The sequence below is a fragment of the Protopterus annectens genome, chromosome 12.part0 (genome assembly GCF_019279795.1).
Source record: "Protopterus annectens isolate FY-2018-M chromosome 12.part0, PAN1.0, whole genome shotgun sequence".
Taxonomy (NCBI): Eukaryota; Metazoa; Chordata; order Ceratodontiformes; family Protopteridae; genus Protopterus; species Protopterus annectens.
Genome location: NC_056746.1, coordinates 64,056,622 through 64,069,174, shown reverse-complemented (window position 1 = coordinate 64,069,174; position 12,553 = coordinate 64,056,622).

Genomic DNA, 12,553 nt, shown 5'->3' with positions numbered 1-12,553 from the left:
TGCTGAAAACAGCTTAGGTGCAGGACACCGAATTCTTTCCCAGGGAAGGAATTTGGTGGGCTGTTGCTGTGGCTTCGCTGTTTTCAGCATTCGATATGTTGGAACGTTACGGGTCGGGTTCAGGTAAGTGTGCGATTGTGTGTAGGTTAGGGTTAGGGGGCGGGTTAAGGTGAGCTAGGTTTAGGGAGCGGGTCAGATAAGTGTGCAGTTTTGTTGATGTTAGGTTTAGGGTGCAGGTCAGGTAAGTGGGCGATTGTGTGTAAGTTAGGGTTAGGGGGCGGGTTAGGTGAGTTAGGGTTAGGGCGCAGGTCAGGTAAGTGTGCGGTTGTGTGTAAGTTAGGGTTAGGGGGCGGGTTAGGTGAGTTAGGGTTAGGGCGTGGGTGAGGTGAGTGTGCGATAGTGACGGACTTTAGGGTTAGGGTTGGGTTAAAGTAAGTGGATAGCTAGTAGTGTATGTAAAGTTTAGTTTAGGTTTAGGTGTAGGATTTTGTCTATGTCTGTGGATTGCTGTTTTTGTGTGTGTTTGTGTTGTGTGTATGTTTCTCGGAATAGCGATTTTTTTCCCTGGGAAAAAAATCGCTATTCTGACTGTTCGATGTTTGCGGATTTCGGTGTTTAGGGTTCGATATTATAACATTTGATCTTTGTAGATTTCGATGTTATAATATAGATCCCACGTCTCCAGCCTTGTTTACTGGATCGCTGGGCAGCCATATTCTATGCAGGAGCTGCAACACTATTTTGACACGAAGAAAAACATTTATTGAATCCCGGGAATATCATAAGATAACATGTCAGATATAACATTAATGACTGAACTGCAAGAAAGCTTTCATAGTAGTGTAACCACTAAATGAAGAAAACCTAAGGGGAACCATCCATTTTCTATAAGACATCTTTATTCATAGATACATGAGAGATTATAATTTTGGTTTAATCCTAAATGTGGATATACTCACCTCATTTCTGATATAGGCAAAAAGACAGTTGTAACTACCTGAAAATACCTTATGATGCAGTCTCACTCCAAGGATAAGGTTAAAAGGAAATCTTTTGAGGACTAGGACTCCTTAACCAGTTGAGCTCAAGCGGTAATGCTGAGATACAATGACCATGCATAGCACATAAGCTGCCACTGTAATTGGAAGCTACCAGAGTTTCTGCAGGGAAAAGCAGTAACAAATTTTGCTAAGAGTGAATTGCAGCAGTTAGGTGTTGCCTGAGACATTGACTGGTAGAAACGCAATGGTGTGTTCTAGTCACAGAATAATGTCATTGACTCATATCATGCATATCACCAAAGATCCCAGAATGTTGTCAAGCTTGTATCTAATATTTACTCATTATGGTGTTTACAATGTTGGTTCTTATCTAGCCAGAGATATACATGTTTGGAGTTGGAGCCATGATGTGTAGGAGAACTTGATTTTTTTAAAACATGGGGCTGTTATCATTACCAGTTTTTGACTTTACTTGAAGAGCATACAGATAGCATTGTCTATAGCAAGGATGATTCTATTATATTAATAGGCATAGAGCATGTGGAAATCGGACTATGCTAAGAGTGCTGGATATCTGTCAGATAAATACTGCTTCAGGTTAGAATGAGGTTGTACATACTATGTAATGTAAAGCCCAGACTTGAGTAACATTAGGTGAGTGATCACTCTCTAAAGGTCCTGTCAACGTCAATAAGGAAAGATACAATAAGAAACCACTTTTTTGTATTTTCATAAATCGCATCAGTTTGCTATATGTGTCAGCAGTGTTACAACTCTGAGAGTGACCATGTTTGGAAACATAATCATGCAGCTACTCATAAAATACTCCTGCCAGGATTTTGATCAAAGGCCATCTGGTTGGACACCTGACAATTAGTTACAACAAATGTATGTAAGCCTTTCAGATCATATGTATAGTTTATATATGCATATAGTACAGTAAAATATATTAGTTTTAGAATAATTATTTGTATTTGCTTTAATAGTATATATTTAATTGCTTCTTACAATGCATTGTTTTGGATTTAAGCAACTTTGGCTTAAGCTCTCAGGTGTCAATATCACTTTTGGAAAATGGATAGAGGTCAGTACAAGAGATAGGTCTGTGGACTTAAAAAGGCATATAATTTGGTGAATTAACCCATTATGTCATCATTTTAGCACTTATATTTTCATCTGGCACCATTTAGTGGTTCTATACTTATTTATATTAATAACATATTCTTTCTGGTGTTTCTGGTCTTGCCTGTTTAAATCAGGTGTTTCTCATGCATTTGTCTTTATAAACACTCTCTGCACAGATATCACAAACATTTGTTATGTCAATGTGGTACCAAATTCTGATGACTGCTAATTTTCAGAGCCTTCTTGTATTCCTCTCATTTAACAAATCTTTCTCTGGGAAGTCTTTGATAATGTATGGTTTTAGGGCATTTGATGCAAACTAACCAACCATTTCACAGAAATGGAATCTACAGTCTTTAGAACACATCAGGTGTGGTCAGTAATGCAGTAACAATCGCATCCTCATCTCTGACCCCCATTCGTTTCCACTGTACCACAGATATAATCAGACAGGTACTCTGACATAATACTTTGCACTTAATTTCCTTTTACTGTTTTTACTGATGCTATCCATCCATATATCTACCTATCTGTGTATCTATCTATCTATCTGTCTATCTATCTATCTATCTATCTATCTATCTATCTATCTATCTAGCTAGCTAGCTATCTATCCTGTATATCTGTCTAACTATCTGTCTGTCTATCTAGCTTTCTGTCTATTTGGTCACCAGGTAGAAGAACAGGCCCATGGACCTTTTTCAGACATGAACTGAGCCAAACCAGCAGCAACAACTTGGTCACCCCACCTCCATCCCTACTTGTTGGCTAAACTCTCTGGCACTTGCTTCTAACATGATCTATCTCCTATCTCCTGATGAGGTCTTGCTCATAGAAGCAAGATGAAAGCACTTACACTTGTTTTTATGAATTAAAACTTGTCTCTGTGGATTATATCTTAGTTTCATAGTTTCATAGTATAGTACTAGGCTATCTGCCCTGGGGCATTTGTAAGCCTAGCCATAGTGATGTGGCTTTTGCCACCCCATGAAATGGTGCAAAAAATGTACAGAATAAATTTAGAATACTGTGCCTCTGTCTATTAGTGACACAATGAAGGTCCCCTTATATAATAGAATTAGTTTACTGTGCCCCTGTCTAGCAGTGACACAGATGTGACCCCTGGGGTAAACTTACGATCTCCCATCCACTCATCAAGATTTCTCTTGAAGAGAGTCAGTGAGGGGCTCTGCCTAATACGAACTGGGATCTTGTTCCAAAGCATGGGAAACCTCTGGGTTATGAATCTATCCCTCCAGCATGTCCTATTCATACTTGTGCCGAGGTTTAAGTCTTTAGCTCTCGTGGTCCTGATGGATTTGGATTTTTTGAGGTGGAGCATGTCCATCAGATCCTGATTTGACATGGTCTTGTATGTCAGGCAGAGATCACCTCTGAGCAGGCGGTATGCTACTGAATAGAGCTGAAGTTTCTTTAGTCTGGCAGAATAAGACATATGTTGGAGACCCTTGATCCTCTTGGTGAGGTACTTTTGTGGTCTCTCCAGCTGTTGCAAATGCCGGGTGTGGTACATACCAAATGGGGCATTGTACTCAATCATGGGTCTGATGAGGGAGGAATATAGGGGTACAATGACATCCTTGGATCTGGATGTGAATCCCTTCATGATGAGGTGTGCAAGGTAGAATGTTTTTCTAACCACTTTGGCAACGTGGGTGTCAAATGAGAGGTCGCTGTTGACTTGGTTCCCTAGGTCTCTGATTACCTTTTCCGTACTCAGTGGGTTGCTGTCTATGTGATAATTTGTGGGTACTTTGTTTTTCCCAAAGGAGATGACTATACATTTTTTGGCATTTAGTTTAAGGCCGTGACTCCGGCACCAATTGTCCGTTTCTGTGAGGCCTTTTTGTAGGATGTGTGTGTCTGCTGGTGTATTGACTATGGCGCCTAGTTTGCAGTCATCTGCGAACTTTGTCAGCCACAGCCCTCCCATGTTTGCTTTAACACCTGAGAAGTAAATGCTGAACAAGAGGGGTCCCAGGACAGATCCCTGTGGGACACCACTTGTAACTGGCTTTGAGTCTGACATTGCTCCAGCGATTTTAACTTTATGGGTTCTGTCCTTTAGCCAGTTTGCAACCCATCTAGTGACATAAGGGTTTACTTTTAAGCTGTTGAGCTTATCTATGATGCCTGAGTGGGGTATTGTGTTGAAGGCCTTAGCCAAGTCCAGGTATGCTGTATGGACTGCTTTGCCCTCATTAATGGCTCTAGTGACTGTTTTGAAAAAGTCAACCAGGTTTAAAAGGCAGGATCTGCCCTTTACAAAGCCGAACTGGGTGGGATCAAGTGTCTGTAGGTCCCCTATGTCTCTGTTTATGAGTTCCATAATGATTCTTTACATAGCTTTGCAGACCAGGCTGGTTAAGCTTATGGGCGGTAGTTTCCAGGGTCTGTAGAGGCACCCCCCTTGTGGAGTGGGACCACTGTTGCTGTACGCCAGTGTTCAGATACATATCCCGAAGTAAGGCTAAGGTTAAATAGCATTTTTATGTGTGGGTTTAGCTCCTCTTGGAGTTCACATAACACGCAACCCGGGATACCGTCAGGTCCCATTGATGCTGTGTTTTTTGCTTTGTTTAGGGCAGTTCTCACTTGGACATCTGAGATGACAGGGAGATTACATTCAGCTGGGATAAGTATTTCTTCTTTTGGGGGTGAAGGAGGGGAGAAATTTGCACTGAACCTGTCAGCCAGAATGTTGGCAATATCTGTGGGTTCAGTGTATTTTTTGTTGTTTTGAACCAACTCTGAGCATATCTGAGGGTTTCCGCCCAGGTTTCTAACATAGCTGAAGAAGGCTTTGTGGTTATCTTTAGTGTGCTTAGCGATTTTTCTCTCAAAGTTGGCCTTGGATGTTTTTATGAGAGAACGTAGTTTTCTGCTAATGTTGATCAGAGATGTCTTCCCTTCATGGGATTTTGCTCTGACGCAGTAGCTTCCTTCTTTTGTTATACAATTTGTTTATGGCTGAGGTCCACCAGACAGGATGCTTACCTTTGGTGGAGAGGGACTTGGATTTGTTTGGGATTGCATAATCCATGCATTCTTGGAGATGTCCATAGAAAGCATTTGTGAAGGATTCGGCATTGTGGGATGTGGTATCCACTGGCACAGTGGGCTTAAAAGATACCATCTCAGTCTTAAGAAGAGTGAAGTCTGCTTTTGAGAAGTTTTTCACTGTGGTCTTTTGTGCTGGGGGTAGAGGTGGGATATGTATATCCAGGGTGATTAGTTTGTGGTCAGATCTCACTAGTGAGGGGTATACTTCTGGTGTGGAGCATTTTGTCCCCATGTTTGTGATGACCAGGTCTAGTATATTATCTCCCCTAGTGGGAGAGGTGACCAGTTGTTCCAGTGCATTTGAATTTATGAATTCCAGGAACCTTTGGGCTAGGGTATTAGGGCTAGAATAATGTACCCAATCTATGTTTGGGTAGTTGAAGTCTCCCAGTATGATGGTATTTTGTGATACATTCATATCCTCCAATGTCTTCAGGAAGGCTGAGTGGGGTTCTTGAGATTGGAAGGGTGGTCTGTAACATGCTACCAGTCGTATAGCAGTTTTGCATATGGTTAGTTGCACCTGTATGGTCTCTGATGCTTCATGTGTTGCTACTAACCTGGAGGTGTGGGTGTCCTTGATGAATATGGACACTCCCCCTCCCTTTGTTGTTCGGCCCGGGTTTTGGGGCCGAAAAGCATGATACGAGGTATAGCCTGGTAGCACTGGGGTGCTCTCAGGAGCCTTGAACCAGGTTTCAGTTACTGCACAGACGTCGATGTTCTCCATGCTGAGGAGTGCATCAAGTGCCTGCATCTTGAGATTTAGACTTCTGGCATTGAGCAGCATTACCCTTAGTTTTTTTCCATTTTTGTTTTCTAAGGAGGAGGGTTTATCTTTTGAGCCTTGCCTAAAAAAGTCACTATGGGGGTGGCAAGAGCCTTAGCCAATATCCGGAAGCCCAGTGGTGACAGGTGTATGCCATCCCTTGCGAAGCAGCGTGGCTTGTCCAACATGTCATCCCAGGCAGACAGACATTGGATCCCCTTAGAATGACACCAGTACTTGAGCCAATTGTTAAAGCTGATCATCTTGTCTTTGTATTGTGGTATCATTCTTGGTGAGGGCAAGATGCTGCTCAGGGTCAGGGTCATACCAGCCTCGGCTACATAATTGGAGAGCTCCTCTATGTCTCTTTTCATGTAGTCCAGGGAGGTACGTCTCAGGTCATTCACAACAGCATGGACAATGACGGAGTCATATTTGTACTTGCTTTGGAGTGACTTGAGTGCATGTGTTATGTGGCGGATCCTAGCTCCCGATAGACAGCTCACAGTCACCTTCTCCTTGTTCAGCCTGGTCAGCGGGACATCAGTGTGTCTGACTATAATGCCTCTTGCTGACTAAAATGCAGCTGACTGCATATTAGGAGTTGTCACTGTGTGCCCCACTGACACAAATGTTCTCCAATGCCAAAAACATGCATAATAGTATCATTTGGGAAGTCATCCACCTCTGATAACTATCATATTGACAACACACCCCTGAGAGTTGAACCTGTAGTCAGGGACTTGGGGACACTCAGGGACAGTAATCTAACCTTTGACCATCATGTGTCTACAGTAGTGAAGAAAATCATTCTATCCTTTGCAACTTATAAACAAAGGTATGACATATAGGTCCAAGGAATTCATTGTTCCACTGTATTTGCATTCATCAGACCTACCATTGAGTACAATGCCCCCTTTGGTATGTACCTAGCAGAGATATCTAACAAGTGAAACATCCACAGAGGCTTCTCACTAAAAGAATACAGGGCATAAGCAATATGTCTCATGCAGACTGCCTCAAGCCTCTATCCATGTATTCTGTCTCCTACAGGCTGCTGAGGGGAAATCTATGCCTGGCTCTTTGATGGACTTCCTGTATGTCTGCAAAACAAACAGCACCAGCATTCCCATTCTAAAGACTTAAACCTTGCATGTGATATAAATAGGACCTGCTGGAGAGACAGGTATGTATCCCAGAGACTACCCCTTCTCTGGAACAGGTTCCTTATCCATGTGAAGCAGAGTTCTTCATTAACCCAATTCAAGTGTAACGTGGACAATTGGATAGTGAAGAGGAAATTCATCCCTGGATTGGCACCTATGTCTCTAATGGACACTGGCAGCCTGTAAATAATTAATTTCCCAGGCCCCTGCTTGTAAGTGTTTCATCTTCCAAACCCCTGCTTGCACTTATCAAGGGTACAAGAACTTGACAGAGATTTGTGATGCATGGCAAGGCTTAAAAAGGCCCTGGTGGTTGTTAGACTAGTAAACACCTATGAACCATATGAACCCTATATATATATATATATATATATATATATATATATATATATATATATATATATATATATATATATTATATATATCATCCCAGTGCTGTACTCTTTCAAGTACCAGGACTCCCGTTTGGCAGTCTATGAATCAGAAATGGTTCTTGCCAGCATTAAACATGATTTATCACTGGTGGTAATGTTTCTGAATCCTCTTTGTTTGCTTACATGCGTGTGCATGTGTGTGTGTGTGTGTGTGTGTGTGTGTGTGTGTGTGTGTGTGTGTGTGTGTGTATGCACATGCTTGTATAAGTACTATGCTTTTTTAACTTTTCGTGTTCTTTTTCTCATTTTCTTTGGAGGAGCAAGATTTGTGAATAATATTTTGTCTTGTAAGTATTCGGACTGTTTATGAAAATAGTTGGATATTATTTTGTTCAAACAGTTAACAGCACATTGTAAAACAGAAACTATATCATGTAGGTCCAATTGTTTTGCGGGAACTACTGAAGATAAATGTAAATCATTTTAGAAATTGTAAAATTTTGAGAAAAATGTGTTAATTCAAACAAAACATGTGAAATGCAAGAATAATACATTACCCAAATTTAGAAATTCTTAATCAATATAAAGTTATAGTAAAATATTTAAAATCTTACTTATTACATATTGTTGGTTCAGACTATGCCCCATTTTGTTATAACAGTTTTTAAAATTAGTTGCACAGTTCTAGCTAAAAATTAATACATCTCAATTAATATTGTCAGGGGATTTTATCATTCTTTTAGATGGTCTATAAAAAAAAGCTAGAGGACAGAGAAGATATTAACAAAGTGTGCCTTAGTTCTATCAGACATATCAACTTGTTCATTTCTGGAACTCTGAGTGCTATGTTATGTCAGAAAACACTAGTTTGGACTTGAAATTGAAAAATCTAACGAAGTTAGTCTATTTTTGTATTTCTTCTTCTGTGCTACACTTATTACACTGAAATAAAAATTTGCATTAGAAGTTTTTTGACCACAGATTAACAGTTGTACAATATTTTGGGGTATGTCTCCTCTTTAAACCCAACGTTTTATGTTTTTTTTTTGATAAGTTATGTTCCTGCAATTAAATAAAAATTAAAAACATTTTATCAATTTAGTGTACTTCATAAAGTATATGTGATTAAAAGCAATTAGATTTCAACAATTTTATTATAGCATAATTGCAACAATGCATTTTAAAATGGATCTGCTACAAACACCAATTCTCAGGTGCTCGAGTACCAGTATCTCATAGCCAGAGACTTTGAAATCTTGCAGCTTGTAAAACCAGCTTCCCACACTTGAACTTAACTACGTGTCTGGTTAAGGTGGAGCAGCCACTGGAAGACAGTGCATGTAGCACCTCACCAAAACACAGTAGTTGGATTTTGGCAAGCTTAATACTGCAGTCATGAAGAGAGAGTGGAAGGGGGAAAGAGAGCAGGTTTGGGATTCAAGCAGTGATCAGGTTGGGGGCTTAGGCTTAGGTAACGGAGAGCTTTAGGTATAAGGAGAGAGACCAGAGTTTAGGATTAGAGAGCAAAAGGGGACTTTAGGTTTAGGGAGTGGGAAGGGAGTTTTAGGGTTAGGGAAGTGCAATGTTTAGGGTTAAGGACAGGATGACAGTCTTAGGGTTAGAAATAGGATGGTGGTATGGCTATGCAGTTAAGTAGGTCAGGTAGTGGGAGGTCTAGGTAATAGAATAGGGCTAGTAGGAATTAGGGCACTTCACACTTAGAACAAGTTGCAGCCCCACAGCAAGTTAGAGAGTCGCTAGCTTTTCACGTGAGCTTTTGTAGTAAACTCACATTCTTCGGAATTATTATCAAAAAGTTACAATAAAGGAGATGACTTCAAGGGTAGACTATCATAAGTATATTACAATTAAAAAACAAATTCAATGAAATATTAATCAACATCTGTATGATCACTCAAGTCATCAGCTTTCTTTAGTAGGAAGAAACTCTCTTTTGAGGCAGAACAGCATGGATAATTTTTGTTGAACTACTATATAAAGAATTTAGACACAATTTTATTCAACATATTGAGTAAAGTCTCTCTTTACTAACAAAATAAAGACATACTGTTGAGTGTTTCTCACAATACTACCAAGAACTGCATTTGGACAACAGCAGCTTGAATGATGAAAAGGTTAGAATTTAGTATTTATAAAGAAATACAGTCTGATCTATGTGACATTCAGAGTTTATTTATTTTAAACTGAAAATCAGATACAATACAATATATTCCATGTTGTCTAATAAAGCTGCAGGGCTCAATTCTGTGTCCTATAAGAAGTATTCTCATTTATTAGAACATAACTTAATAAGGCAAGTAGTCACACAGACCATATGGGAGCCTAGCCAAATAAGCCCATGTATTGGCCATCTAAGGCCAAAAACACTGCATCTACATGGCTGGATAACATATGAGACTATCAAATGGTCAACCTGAAAAAAACTTCTCGAACTCACTCCTCCTCATCAGAGGCAATTTGATATCGGTCTCAAAAAACTCCTCATGCCAGATGAATGGAGGACAGCAACAGTTTTTCCCTTGCACAAAGTGGTGGTAGTTGGGGCGCTCAGTGGCCCTACATAAATATAAACCCATAAGCATGGTCAGTCCTATCTGTAAGGCTATGAGAAGGGTCATTATGGAATTAACAAATAAGGATAATAGGTAACTTATAGACTCTGAACACAAGCCTCTTCAAATTCATCAGAGGCAGGTCCTGCCTGTATAACCTGGCGAATGTCTTCAGAAAAGTTACTGAAGCAGTAGATAAGGGCATATCAGTGCAGACTATGTGTCTAGACCTCACAAAGGCATTTAACACTATCCTACACTATCCTACACTCAGGTATCTTAGACAAAGTCTCCCATATAAATGGCATTTCCTATGTAACTCATGTCTGACAAATAGAACTCAGGAAGTAAGGGTGAGAAGCAATGCCTCCTCCAAAGGACCTGTCTCTAGCTGTTTACCCCAGGGATTAGTCCATGGGCCACTCTTCTTTGGCATTTACTTCTTGAAGGTCAAAGCTAATGGTAAGGGTTTGTGTCTGACCATGTTAGCAGAAGACAGCAAACGTGATGCAGTCCTAAACTCCCCAGAGGACATCAATGTCCTCCAAAATGGCCTGATGCAAACTAATAGTAAGTATTAAAACCATGGACTAAAACTAAATTCCAAGGAATGTATAACTCTGTCCTTCATTGATCATGAGTGTCACATGGAAATCATACCCCAGAAAACTGATGCCTTTGTTACGAGTAAAGGGTACTATATGAACAATGAGTTGTCCCTTGATCACCATGTGTCCAGTGTTGTAAGAAAGTCCCTTTTCATTGCACAGCTTATATCTAAAGTTATAAAGTCCAAGGATGTAATAGCTCCACTGTATTTGGCACTCTTTATGCTGATCATTGAGTACTGATCATTGAGTACTAATCATTGAGTATTGATCATTGAGTACTGATCATTGAGTACTGATCATTGAGTATACTGATCATTGAGTATAATTCCCCTTTTGGTATGTAGATGTCCAAACACTCATCACAACTGGATGTCAAAGATTTGTCCCTCTTCTTGGCATTATACAGGCTGCTGGGAGGTAACAGAAGTAATACCTCAGTAGACCCTCTTCTGTCAGAATTACTACACGTGCACAACTCTGCTGGTATCATAAACACCCAGTCAAGGGATCTCAGTCTCTTTTTTAAAATAAATAGAATATATGGGAATGAGAAGTATGTATCACAGAGAAGGCTACTTCTATGGAATCATATTCCACTCCTTATAAAGCAAAGTGTTTCTTTTATGCTATTCAAATCTAATTTGACAAATGGATGGGTAACCATAAAGCCACCCCTTGTTTAACAGCACAGTCCCTCATGAATAGGAAAAACATGTAATTGTTCCAAATAAACTCCTACTTCCTTGCTGATGGAGAATGGGGTGCTCGATGTGGGTATATGAGGATTTATTTGTTTTACAATACTTAACTAGATCAACTAGGATAGGAACAGTAAGACTTTGATGACATGAAAGGCAAAGCATAGATTACAAAGAAGGAGCCTGTACAAGTAAGGAGAGGACTGGTAGTTTATCTGGACAATTGAGAGAATTAACTCTTCTGATTTCCTGGGTCACTCAAGTTGGTCAGAAAGTTTAGACAGGTACATACTAAAGGTGGTATTTTGCTGAGTGATGGATCATATAAGGGATGAGTAGGGGATGACTATGACTTTTTTTGAGCAACAGGAAAATACTTTGGAGATTACCTGGACTAAGTAAAATTATTTACAAACCTTGATATAAATATGATGGTCAATAGATAGTGGGCTTTAAATGGTGGAGTCCACATTTCTTATAAAAGTGTCCATTTGCGGGAAGATGTTGCATGAGCTATGGGATTTCTGTTTCAGAGACAGAACTACAATGTACTTCTTACCATTTAATTTGAGGCAAATCTCAGTGTACCAGAAGTTGGCATAGTCAATTCTCTGCCAAAGAATCTAAGTGTCCATAGTAGTACTGACAACATCTCCCAGTTTGCAATTGCCAGCAAATACAGTTAGCCATAAAACTTGAAGATGTAGTTAGATAATGGAAAAGTAGATGCAAAAAAAGAGAGAACCCCAAACACCTCAAATGACATGCATATGTTTAAAGCAACAATTACCACAAAGCTGAGGGAAGCTGAGAACAACGAAATGCAACCAAACCGCAGCTTCAGGGATCAAACCAATAAATATCCAAGTACAAAGAAACAAAATCCCTCTCCTCTCTGTACAGCTAGTTTCTTGGTGTTAACAGTAGTCTACCAATTCTCCCACCTGGGGAGAAAACAGCAACAAAACAAACAGACTTTCTGGTCTGCTGATGTAGCTTTCCATTACCTCACCTTTTGCAGGTACAACTGCTTCAATTGGTAGACTACTGTTAACACCAAGAAACTAGCTGTACAGAGAGGAGATGGATTTTGTTTCTTTGTACTTGGATATTTATTGGTTTGATCCCTGAAGCTGCGTTTTGGTTGCATTT